Below are 13,824 nucleotides of genomic sequence, written 5' to 3' on the forward strand. Positions count from 1 at the left end.
TGCCATTTTAAGATCTATTGGCACCCTTTCCAATAACATCTGGAAAAGCACTTACAAACATCAAAGTGCATTTGCTCTAACATATTTGTCTATTTATGGTGTTATCAGCACCAAGGTGTGCCATATCTACCATCCATTGGCACCCTTTCCAATAACATCTGGAAAAGCACTTACAAACATCAAAGTGCATTTGCTCTAACATATTTCTATAGTAATGCTGCAGTGTTTCCCAAAACATTCACTTGGGACCAAAATGTTACATGTAAGGCTCAAAGAATTGAAATACTACTCTTTTGCTTGTGTATTTTTCACTAATTAGTTCAAACATAACATATGTTAACATATGCTACCTCTGGCTTACTTTGGCTACCCAGCACGCCTAATAGGTGCTAACGCCTACTACCTCCTCCTCCTCCTCCACCTGTGCTCATTCAATAGTAAGTCCTAGGTGTATGATATGCCTTATAGGCACAAATGGTTGTTACTTTGCACAAGAAGTTATGTTGCCTACCTCTGGCCTACTTTGGCTACCCAGCACTCCTAATAGGTGCTAACGCCTACTACCTCCTCCTCCACCTGTGCTCATTCAATAGCAAGTCCTAGGTGTATGATATGCCTTATAGGCACAAATGGTTGTTACTTTGCACAAGAAGTTATGTTGCCTACCTCTGGCCTACTTTGGCTACCCAGCACTCCTAATAGGTGCTAACGCCTACTACCTCCTCCTCCTCCTCCACCTGTGCTCATTCAATAGCAAGTCCTAGGTGTATGATATGCCTTATAGGCACAAATGGTTGTTACTTTGCACAAGAAGTTATGTTGCCTACATCTGGCCTACTTTGGCTACCCAGCACTCCTAATAGGTGCTAACGCCTACTACCTCCTCCTCCTCCTCCTCCTCCACCTGTGCTCATTCAATAGCAAGTCCTAGGTGTATGATATGCCTTATAGGCACAAATGGTTGTTACTTTGCACAAGAAGTTATGTTGCCTACATCTGGCCTACTTTGGCTACCCAGCACTCCTAATAGGTGCTAACGCCTACTACCTCCTCCTCCTCCACCTGTGCTCATTCAATAGCAAGTCCTAGGTGTATGATATGCCTTATAGGCACAAAGCCTTGGTTGTTACTTTGCACTATCAAGCATTGTTGGGTGTCCAACACTCTACCTAGCCAGCACTAATCTCATATTGTTGATGCTTTTCAACTGGCCAAATTGTCATATATTGACAAGTGTCATTTGTACATCATATTGATTGTTATATTATTGTTTTGGACACAAGCTTATCAGGGCCAAATTTTTGGATACTGTTTAATGTAAAGTTGGCCATGATGAATCCTGGGGTGCATTATCAATGTCATGCAACAAATGCTTTGTAAAACGTTTGTAAAGCTTTTGCCCTTTAGTGGTCTATAGGGGCTGCTATATTTTGAAATATATGTTGAGACCAAATTCCTCCTGTGCCTTTCAGCTAAGGTACATATTTAATGGTTTTAAATAACTATTGTGTGTTCCAAAAACAAACAAACAAACTTTCTACTGATATATATTGTCTTTTTATTGTTGTTCAACTGTTTTGGATTTTGACAAAGATTGTGTCAGTAAAGGCACTAAAACATTACCGGGTGTGTTTGTTTTTCTTTTTTGACAAGGTGCTAGTCCAAAATAGTAACATGGGTAATGTCATTTCAAACAAGAAAACAGAAGAAGCCATACCTGTGGATCAAACAAGAAAAATGTATTAACACAAATCTAAACAAATTTAAGTAGCCACACAAAAGCCTGTCATTGCTAAACAAACACTGCCACTTACTGATATGTTTTCGAAAGGTGACTCCACCCAGGTTCAAATGAGCCAAACAGCTGTCAGTTCATCACATCTGTCGCTTGTGTTGAGTCCAATTTAGTACTTCAGGAAAAGTTTGCACATGGAGAGGCTGCAAAGGCACACAAATAATATGGTAAGTTGTTAGCAATATCTTTTACAATTCCCTGAGTAATTCCTAACTACCTGAATAACGGAGTTTGAGGCGTGGCCAATCAGTCAGTGTCCATGTCTGTATCCTCTGTGGGCAAGTACCAAGATAATAAAGTAGAGTTTGACACACGTGAAGTATAACCATAACACAGTAGTAGGCCAGAAAGCTGAAATGACAAGTACAGATAATGGTTTCTCTTGAATATGTGTATACACATGTAAATTTGTTTGTCATCTCATCATTTTTCTGCTTACAGCATAAGATGTTACAGGAAAGCATTCACTGCTAGGGGCACGTCAGCACATCACCATCAGCAGGCTGTTCATTTGGAAGAAAAGTATAAAAAATTGTTTACTTTCCAGATATCCATTCCAAACAATTTCATTTCACATCAATCATATAAGGCCTAATAATCGAGATTGGTTATAAAGACCTGACATATAACACTCATGACAAGGCAAACATATTAAGGCCAAACAAATGACCTAGGAATTAATGGATTTCAGACATTATTGAGTTGATCTAGATCATGACATTACTAAACCTCATTACAGGGGAGCGCAGGAGTAGACGCATGCAGTTGTTTTCAATGGGGCTGTACAGATTGAGACGCAACATGCTAAATTTTTGTTGTGTTTGTGGAGTACAGTCCCATTTCAAACAACTGAATGCGTCTACTCCTGTGCTCCGCTGCGGCTAAACACATAAAAACAGAACGCAGGGGAGCGCAGCTTCAAATGCTCGTGTGAAAGAGGGCTAAAGGTTAAGCAAATGACCAGATTTACAGTGGAAAAACATGGTTTGAAAGGTAACTGACAAGATTGCAAACAATCACAAAAAATGCACTTAGGAATAGGGGCCCAAAAAAATATGTACCACTATTTGTCCCTTGAGAAGTCTTAACTAGTACAAATTAACTATTTTTGTGTGGTTTGTTCAACTTACAACTAAGTCACGCACTCTTCTTCCCTCTGGTTGGTTGTCCCTCTGTCTGCCAACATACCCCTCAATCTCAGGTTCCAGGTCATCATCAATGTCTGCAGGTAATCCATGCTCCCTTGCCACATTATGCAGCATGGCACAGACAGTGATGATTTGTGAAACCTTCTGGGGGGAATAACGCAGAGCTCCCCCAGTGACTGAGAGGCATCGGAAGCGAGATTTGAGCACCCCAAAGAGGCGCTCAATGATATTACGTGTTTTCCGTTGGGCACGATTGTACCTACGTTGGGCAGGTGTTTGGGCAAACCTCACAGGGGTCATCAACCAAGGCAGAAGGCCATATCCTGCGTCTCCTAAAAATGTAAACAAAAATATATTGTAGTAATTGATTCCAGTTGTCTGTTGTGTTGACTATTCCAATGCTGTAGTTATGGCCATTGTGTAGTCGAAAAATCTTTACAAACAGATCTACACACAAATTCTTGGCTGTTGGGGTACTTACTTTACCCCTTTTGTTAGCCAAACAACATTGGTGGCACAATAAAAGAGGCAATTCCCCCCCCCCAAATGTCAAAAATTGTGTGTGTGCAGATCCAATAATAAATCCTCCCCTTAACAGATCTCACCTGTAAACTGAATCAGGTGCCAAGAATTAAAATCCCTAACAAAGTTAGCTGATTGAACTAAACTACAGGTCCCAAGATGCATAGTGCATCTATTGTAGCCAGACTGAAAATAGGGCAACATTTCTTGAAAATACATACATATCACCTTTAAAATAATATTTGAAGTGTCTTTGTATGAAATTGCAAATATAACTTACCCACAAGCCAGCCGTCTGGCATTTCTCCTCGGGTGAAGAGGCCATGGAGAGCTGACTGACGCAGGATAGTGGCATCATGGACACTTCCAGGAAAGCCAGATCTCACACTCATGATGCGCATGTTGGAATCACACACCACCTGCACATTGATGGAATGGGAGCGCTTACGATTTCGGTAGCGCTCCTGCTGATGGCGAGGTGGTGTGAGCGCAACATGAGTGCAATCAATGGCTCCTAGGCAATTTGGAAATTGGCCAATTAGGAAAAAATCCTGTTTTAATCTTATCCACTCTGCCTGAGTTGAGGGGAAGGAAATGAGCCTTCGCGAGTGCTGCAGTAGTGCCCTGAGCACTTGTGCTAGTATCCTGCTAAAGGTGGGCTGGCTCATGCCAATGAGGCGTGAAGAAACCTGCTGGAAACTGCCAGTGCCCAGGAAATGCAAAACTGCAAGCAGCTTGCACATCCCAGGCACTGCCTGAGACCGTGCCGTCACAGGTTCAATGGCCTCACTGATGAGACCATAAACCTGCATTATGGCGGCACGACTCAGGCGGAACATCTTCACAACCTCATCATCAGGCAGCTCGTCCAAACAAAGTACAGGTCTCCTGAAGTGACGAGGCTGCCTGATCCTAGCAGGGCCAAGGTGTTCCTGCTCCTCATCCTGCTCAAGGGCCTCAAAAATGGCGACTGCCAAAAATTCAATTTTTACCAAATTCTTAGTCAAATGGCATCTGGTGGGGGGTTTTTATAAGTAAGCCAGTGTTTCCCAGCATTCCATGCAGCTTTTAAACATTTAACCATTTAGTGAAGTGTAAGGATAGATAGTGCCAATTAATCTTTGATTAAAAAAAATAGAACTAAAAAATAATGTTTTAAGCCATTGATACTTGAAAATCTTAGGTTATATTCTGATAGATGCAAAAACAAACATGTTTCTGGTGTCAGTATTTATTTTAATGTAATTCACCAAACCTATAGTGCAGCCAGAACTAAAAAAACAGTTTATAAAGTGATCCCTAGGTGTCACTATACACCCACAACAGTGGAGAGTACCAGCAAAGAAAATAGAAGAAAATCGAATAGTCAAACGATTTTTTACCTCGACCATTCGATTATTTTTCCTCAACTATTCGATCATCTTCGAATGTCGAAGTCCAAAATCAACTTCGGTAGGTCAAAGATGGGGTACAAATAAAACTTCGGGTGAAGATTTGACAAATAAGGTATCCTTCGAGTCGAGTCGAATAGTCGAATAGGCGAACTAATACATCCTTCGATAATCGTACTTGTCCACTTCGATTATCGAATTTGACTATTCACCTGATCGGAGGATTGCTCGACCGTTCGAATCGAAGGTCGAAGTCGAAGTAAAAAAACAGTCGAGGCTTAGTAAATCTGCCCCTTAATTTTCATCTGATTCATTAAGAATTCTATTGCTTCATTATACATTTTACAAAGGGACTAAGTTTTACCTGCAACTTACTTGCTGCTGGCAACCTTTGGAGCTATATATATATATATATATATATATATATATATATATATATATATATATAGTGAATAAAGTACCCTCTCTTGTAAATTATAAGGATATTATAAGTTACCGAGGAGTTTCATGACCATATAAAAACACGAGGCGAAGGCCGAGTGTTTTTATACAGGTCATGGAACTCCGAGGTGACTTCTAATATCCTCATATTTTGTAAAAGGGGGTACTTTATTTATTATAATACACAAGTTTCAGTGAGTCATGTGACAGAAATGACATCAGAACTCACCGTTTATAAGGATATAATTTACAAGATATTCATGGCTTTTGTGTAATATATATATATATATATATATATATATATATATATATATATATAAAATTTTATGAATGAGATATTGTAGTAATTGTCCAGATTAGCAGCATTGTGTGTTTTTAGAGTATAAAATTAATGCTGATGTATATGTGTAAGTTACCCCATGTAAATAATTGTCTGTATTCAAAAACTGATAAAAGCAATAAAGATTTATTTATTAAACTAGCCTATTTAAGTTGCAGAATTGGCTGAAACCAGAACATTTTTTTGCACTGGGTTTCAAAAGAACAGTAACACCAAAAAATGTAAGTGTTTTAAAGTAATGAACATGTAGGGGCCCAGTTACTTTGCTCGAGTGAAGGAATAGAATAAAAAAAACTTCGAACTTCTAATGGTTTTTTTTTTTGGCTACTTCGACCATCAAATTGGCTACTTTGACCTTCGACTTCGAATCGAACGTTTCGAACTAAAAATCGTTCGAATATTCGACCATTCGATAGTCGAAGTACTGTCTCTTTAAAAAAAAGCTTTAACCCCCTACTTCGCCACCTAAAACCTACCGAGGTGCAATGTCAGCCTATGAGGAAAATAATAATAATATAATAATACTAATACTAATAATGGCACAGGTTAAATAATGTATAACAGATAGAAATTAGGTTCTACAAAGAATATCTACTACCTGCTGTGTAACTCGAGCCTTTTCTCCTTTGAATGGCTGCTCCCATGGCTACACAGCAGCTTATTTATTTAAACAATAGTAGAGTTTCTGAAGCAAACACAGAAGTTTTACCAGTGCATTATATTTGTATTACTTTACAGCTATGGTTGCCACCTTTTTAAAATAAAATTACCGGGCAGTGGTGGGGTGGGTACTAAAGGGGCAGACCGCGACACAAAAAGGGGCGGAGCCGGCAGTGACAACCCTAAACACAGCCCGCAGTCCAGAATCGCACCTTCCATCTCACGTAAGCGCCGTGACAGGCACTGCATAGCTGGGGGATTTCAAGCAGGGAGGGAGGAGGGAGCAGCGAAGCTGCTTAAAATTAAGTGGCGGTTCCTCCCCTCAGAATTTTACCGGCAATGTAATTGCCGGTATTTTTTTAATACCGGCACCGGCCTTGAGACCCTTTTTTCCGGCTGGGCCGGTTAAATACCGGCTGGGTGGCAACCCTATTTACAGTACAGCACTTTAATTTTTTGATGTTACTGCCTTTAATATATAGTGCTTGTATAGAATTGAACTACTTTTGGAGTAAGTTTTCATGAAAAAGGGCATACAGCACATTTTAACCATCTGATTCCTAATTTGTTAACTCCACTCCAACTAAATTCCCAGGGACAACCAATGCCTATACCTGGTCATGTATATAATTCAGGAGATGGCAGCCACATCTGCTGATGAGACTATAGAGAGGACAGACAGATGGGGAAGCTTTGCTTGTGATATGGTAAAGGATGAAAGTGCACTAGGAAAGACAAACACAGAGCACATTACAGGGGACTTTTTAAGGACCAAAATATTAATTAACATCTAAGAGTAACACTCATAACTGAAATCTATTAAAATATAATATATAAGGCAATATTTTTGCAGCTTTCCACAGTATGAGGTTTGGCATAGTTTATTAGTTTATTTGAAAACACATTTGGGTAATTTTGACTGCAATATTTCAGTGCAATTTGTGGCTTTATATGAGAAAAACAGACCTTAATTGTGAATTCTGGGGGTATTTATACATGAAATTGCTACTGTGTTTATCCTTCAGTTTTTATAGTTTATAATTTATCTGCCTTTTTCTTCTGACCTGGCTTTCAAATGGGGGTCATAGAGTAGTCCCCATGCAGCCCATAATCTATTGTGCTATGGGCTGCATTGTTAAGAGACTAAATTTTGTTGTTATTGGTATTTATTAGTAATCTTCTATTTAGCTATCTCCTACTCATGCTCCTGTTTCTCATTCAAACCACTACCTGGTTGGTAGGTCATTTGGACCCTAACAACCAGATAGCTTTTAAAATTTTAAACTGGAGAGCTGCTGAATAAAAAGCTATATAATTAAAAGCTGCAAATAAAAAATGAAAACAAATTGCAAATTGTCTCAGAATATACCTCTCTACATCATACTAACAGTTATCTTGAAGATGAACAACCACTTTAATGAACAGGGAGCTTCACTTCCACAGTTTCACTAGTTAAAGGAGAAGAAAACCCTCTTTCTAATAAAAACCCCTACCCTTTATAGTCCCCCCTCCCTGCTCCCCCCCCCCTGCACAGGAGTTACCACAAGTAAAAACCCCTAAGCCAGTGATTAAACCTTGTTGCAGAGTCAGCACAGCGGAGCTCACGGGCACCATCTTCAGCCGTTTGGTAATCTTCGGGTCTTCTCCTGGCGCTTTTGCAATTTTTGGCACATGCGCAGTTGTAGCGAACCAGGAAAATGCTCCAACTGTGCATGCACTTCCTTACTGAGATTACCGAAGTGGCTGAAGATGGCCTCCATGAGCTCCACTGCACTGACTCTGCAACAAGGGGTAATTACTGGCTTAGGGGTATTTACTTGCGGTAACTCCTGTGTGGGGAGGAGCAGGGAGGGTGGGGGGCTATGGAGGGTAGGGGTTTTTATTAGAAAGGGGGTTTACTTCTCCTTAAATCAGATTTATGTTTTCTCAGAGTTACTTATCTTGGTTCTGCCGTACTGGCAATCTGCAACAAGCACAGACAATGTCACAGAGACTTTCTGTTCATTGGCCATGTTTTAGTCATCTTACTTGCTTGTCTGGGATCAATGGAGTGCTCATAGGCCATTTCTACAGTGATTACACTGGAACAGCTAGGGTTAATATGCTAATTATCCATTTTTTTTGTAGTAAATGTAGTATACTGTCAGATCTGCCTCTAATATTTTGATTATCTATTTAATACTGGCATAACTGAATAATGTTTTGTTAAATGGGTGTTGTATTTGGGGGTGTGGCCAAAAAGGTGCCGTGGTTGCACAAAAATTTTTTGCCGTGCTCCGCGAGCAAAGGGGTTTGGGCCCCACCAAGGCCGTTAAACGGCCCTGTGCGCAGCCAACCTCTATATAAAAATGCATTTTTAATTTAGCCCCTAAGTGTCAATAGCGAGAATTATAATAGGGAATTAAAAACTTTTGATTGTTGCTTATCTGCTATAATAGTGAGCTGAGAAGGAAAAAGATATGAAACAGAGATGAGGTGGTTCACGTTTAGGTTAACTTATAATATGTTATATATTCATTATTTATTCATTAAGTATTTTATTTTTTATTTTGTTTTTGGAGCTACTGACACCTTCATCAGTAGTTACACTATACACGATTTTCGGAAAGCACAAGTGAGGACATAGCACAATGCAGATGTGCAAAGAGCTTTAGTTGCAAGTACCTTTAATGAAGTTATTTTTTCATGTCTTCTTTCATGTCTCTTAAATTCCAAATCATAGTGATATACTGCAAGTCATGTCTTGGATTTTGATAATTGCCTTATAATTTAAAAAAAAGTTGAAAATTGATATCCCACCTGTCTGACCAGGAATCTATTAAAGGACCAGTAACATAAATTTTTTTAAAAAAAATGTGTTTGTACATAACGAAAAAAAACACCAAGACACATTTAACTTTAAATTTGCAAAGCCTTTATTAAGAAATAACTTACCGATACTCTGCTTGTGCTCCTCCCTGGCTATCTCCTATACAAGGCAGGGAGAAGAAATCGAGTGCCACATGATGGCTCATTGCCCTGACGCCTTTTCTTATTATTTCTTAATAAAGAGTTTGCGAATTTAAAGTTAAATGTGTCTTGGTGTTTATTTTGTTTATGTACAAACAATTTTTTTTAAAAAATTTTTTTATGTAACTGGTCCTTTAAGTTAAAGAGAAAATGGGTTGGTAACTTGTAATTTGGTATTTTCTCCAGGTGTCAAAAAGAAAGATGTGGTTGTAATTTTATTAAATAAATCTGTTAACATCCAATTCCCTATATTTAAACATTTTGACAACAGAAAGTCCAAGGATGAGTTTGGAATCTATGTTCTCTATGCTTCTAAAAACTATAGGGCTAATACCAGATGGGCTGAAAAGCAGCCTGCTGAAATGGCGAAGAATAAGCCCCTATGCTGGCATTAGCATCCTATCCCGCCTACACCTGGAACAATTGTGCAGACCAAGGTGCACGCACATGTGGCTGATTTCAGGGAAGAAAGGTTTTGCAAGTACATTCTTGAACTGAAATCAGCTGCTTGTGCCTGTACACAGGCCAACAATTGTTCTGGATTTTACATCCTTTTGAAAAAACACTTTTTTAATTCAATAAATGGTATTAGTAGTACTGTACATTAGCATATATTGGCAAGATCAATGTTTCTGTGCTTAAAATATTTTATTTGATTTTCACATTTAAACAAATTAAATAAAAACGACCGCAAATATTATGCAGATAAAGAAAACATGCTGCATTTGACACAATGGCATGTTATCACATACAGTATGTATAGTATTCAATAAAAAAAAATACAGAAAACTAACAAGAAGTAACTAAAATTAACTAAGCCAGTGGATGTAAATGTAATAAAAAGAAATAAAGAAAAAGCCCATTATCATCTGGAATGCCGGACTACCCAATAGACAATCTTTTTACAATTGAAGGAACCAAATTATTTGACCACTAGTACTGGAGTTATAGATCTCAAAATATGGAGACCAAATTTATGGGGTGCCGTTTGTCCCAAATACATTCTGTATAAAAAACTATCCCTAATACACAGAATGAATGTCTCTCATGGTATATAAGTATTTGTGACCATACACAGAGAAAAAAAATATACAAAAGACTTATTTCTATTAAAGAATGAAAACAAAATCTGGTTAGTGCACTAAAGGATGTCATTATATCACAAACTCCATTCTGTACAGTTTAACAAGCAATCTGTCTCACAAATGTATAACCAGTACTCAGGAGTGGCTGCTCATATAACCAACACATCATACTATACACAATGTGTGTCATACCTCCCAACATTTTGGAAGTAAAAAGAGGGACAAAAATGTTTTCTGCATGTAGTGCGGCAATTGTTTTGACCACACCCATTTTTGTGGCCACACCCCGTAATTACCATGTTCATTATAAAAATTTGAAAATATTTCTCCTTATCTAAACTGTTAAAATTACTTATTTTCTTATCTCAAAATTGTTATAAAGCATCTTAGTTGCACCTGTTAGCTGTACTGGCCTCTCTGCCAAAAGCCAATTAAGTTAGAAACTTTGTTTCTTTTTCTGGCTGTTCAGTGTAGAGAAAAGAGGGACTTTCCAGTACAAATGAGGGACCTCAGGTTAAGCTGTCAAAAGAGGGACTGTCCCTCTGAAAAAGGGACAGTTGGGAGGTATGTGTGCACATGATCAGTCCCAAGTCTCTGGCTCAAGCTATTATGTAGTAGTTGAACTATAGGTAAGCACATTACTAAGAGACTACTACAAGCTAATTGGTGCAAGATTACAGCTAGGAGGAGACATTGGAGTCTAATTATCATATACAAAACTTATAACTGTCTCTGAGAGTCAGGCAAAGCAGCCAGACAAGCACAGTAACTTCTGGTACATTTAATACAACATGGCAGGTGGGTGTGGCCTTTCCCATTATTGCTCTCACCTTAGACAAGAAGAGGAACAGGAGTGAGTCATAAGATAATGGCAAAACAGCAGGAATGCCCTTAACCAAAATGGCCACACAAGCAGGTTACTACAATAAGAATAGCCATATCACCTAAAATTATCATATTTATATAAGTTTTGCATACTTTTCTTTCTCTACAATCATTATAAGTGCAGCATTATATTTCTCAGCCATTTGTAAAAACTTCCATTTATGAACCTGTAGCGTTTAACTGCAGCTCTTTTAAGAAAGGTTTGTTCATGTTTATTACTATGCAGCACAGGGGACATTAGAGGGCGCCCTCTATAGCAGGTCAGATACTTTGCCTTAGCCATGTGGAGCAGAGCTGGCCACTTCTCATCTTGTTTGTATATAACAATAAGCTTTGTTCTTATTGGTTCAGGAATGTGACTGACAGTGTTGCTCCACAGAATGGTTATTTTATCTGTTTTGTGAAACAAAACTGTCATTTTGTGGAAAGAATGAAACCTGTACTATAAAATCTTGCTTTCTGTCGCAGATATCTATTTAATCATTCAAATCTAGCTTGACAAGCACTAGTTAGTTACACTATTATATATTATGTCCAACTTTGTTTTTACATAATTCATACTGTAAGTAACTTTGCACATAAGTGTGTCCGTTACATGGAGGTTATACATTTGTGAGACAGATTGCTTGTTAAACTGTACAGAATGGAGTTTGTGATATAATGACATCCTTTAGTGCACTAACCAGATTTTGTTTTCATTCTTTAATAGAAATAAGTCTTTTGTATATTTTTTTTTCTCTGTGTATGGTCACAAATACTTATATACCATGAGAGACATTCATTCTGTGTATTAGGGATAGTTTTTTATACAGAATGTATTTGGGACAAACGGCACCCCATACAAATTAGCCTATACGAATCTTTGCAATTACTTTCTTTGTTTTAGCTATTAAGGCTTCTTGGCAACTAAGGTGGTTCATATAAGAAATGATGTCCGATAATGAGGGGGATTCTTTTTGTAACCAAAAATTAAATAAAGCTTTCAGAGAAGCAGCTAGAAAAAAAGTAGTCAATAACTTACTCTCATGGGAGAAAAAATTTGTGTTAGGAATTGAAGAAAGCATATTATTATCTAGATGCAGTAAAGCAAAACACGGAGACAATTTAATATTTAGCCTAAGTCTAAAATTCAATAAACTAGTGACTTCCTGCCAAAATAGATTAATCTTTGGACAAGTCCATAAATAAAGAAAAGGTGACACATTAGTCTCGTCAAATTTAGGATAATATGATATAGGACTATAAGAGGTACTTTTAGAAAAAAAAATTCCATAGCCTAGGTGGACAAGCTTAAAATGTTTAGCTCTCTGCTAAAATCAATTTATTATAGTTATTAATAAATTTCACCAAATCTGAAGGGGACACTTGACAGTGTAAAAACTCAGCCCATTTGATGGAGGCTTTTGAGAAGGTGTGTGTGTCTGACCCGTAATCATTCCAAATTTTTTCGATAGAGAGTTAATAGAAATCAAACAAGGGAGTTCCAAAAACTCTGCCAAATCTTCAGATAACCTGTGATCAGCTAAAACAAGATTTTTGTTATTATGCAACAAAGAAAGACCTCAATGACAAGTTAAGTAATAATATCTATCAGATTCATGAAGCTAATTAAAACTTGATTGACCAAGACATTAAGGTCAAATAGACTAGTAAATTTCTTTCTATAGAAAATAAAAAGGAATTAGACTTTTGGTAATCTGAGGGTTTAGGTAAGAGTTTAGCTGGCATGAAAGGAGTTTCCGCATACTATACGTATGACGAGAGAATAAATGTTTCCACACAAAGATAGAATCGCGATAGAGAGGATTCTTCTTAAAGGAGAAGGAAACCCAGTCAGCACAAAAACCCTCCCCCCCATCCCTGTGTTACTTCCCGTCCCTCCTCCCCCCTGGCCTACCTGTCTCGCTGTGAAAATGCCCCTAACTTGTTACCTACCATTCTGCGCAGGTCCAGTCTACGGAGTTCACCGACGCCATCTTCTTCCAAGCGATCTTCTTCCTGCTTTGACCTGCGCATGCGCAGTAGGAGCATTTCGCTGGTACGGATCTACTGCGCATGCGCCAAAAGTCACGAAGTGAAATCGGAAAACTTTGTGACTTTTGGCGCATGCGCAGTAGATCCGTACTGGCGAAATGCTCCTACTGCACATGCGCCAAAATGCCGGTCAAAGCAGGAAAAGATCGCTTAGAAGAAGATGGCGTCAGTGAACTCCGTAGACTGGACCTGCGCAGAAGGGTAAGTAACAAGTTAGGGGCATTTACCCAGCGGGACAGGTAGGCCAGGGGGGAGGAGGGAGGGGAAGCAACACAGGGGAGGGTTTTTGCGCCGACTGGGTTTCCTTCTCCTTTAAAATCACAAGGAACGTTTTTCCATTTGCTATGTAAAACAAATAGAATATCAAAGTGGGTTTCTTGAAAAATCTCAATGTCAGGATTTGTAAATTTATTACCTTGAGAGATCCACTCAATGAGTTATCTAGTGAAGGCTGATAAATTAAAAGCTCTAAAATTACGAAGATTTAAACCTCCAAGTTTAGCTGGAGCTCTTA

At 38.4% G+C, this 13,824-nt stretch overlaps 1 long non-coding RNA gene across 3 annotated transcripts in view; it reads right to left on the reverse strand.

Moving 5' to 3' along the window:
• Window positions 1-1,538: 1,538 nt before the first annotated feature.
• The window catches only part of LOC121395435, a 79,626-nt gene continuing 67,340 nt past the window's right edge, over window positions 1,539-13,824 (reverse strand). For 2 of the 3 annotated variants that reach the window (XR_005962485.1, XR_005962484.1), the window contains exons 2-5: window positions 2,235-2,298; window positions 2,013-2,146; window positions 1,815-1,938; window positions 1,539-1,717 (exon numbers count right to left, since the gene is read on the reverse strand). This is a non-coding gene — a long non-coding RNA (uncharacterized LOC121395435). Of the gene's footprint in view, window positions 1,718-1,814; window positions 1,939-2,012; window positions 2,147-2,234; window positions 2,299-2,925; window positions 3,298-13,824 lie in introns of those variants that run through there. The other variant, XR_005962486.1, reaches the window with a different exon arrangement.

Source organism: Xenopus laevis, chromosome 7L, assembly GCF_017654675.1.
Source record: "Xenopus laevis strain J_2021 chromosome 7L, Xenopus_laevis_v10.1, whole genome shotgun sequence".
NCBI lineage: Eukaryota > Metazoa > Chordata > Amphibia > Anura > Pipidae > Xenopus > Xenopus laevis.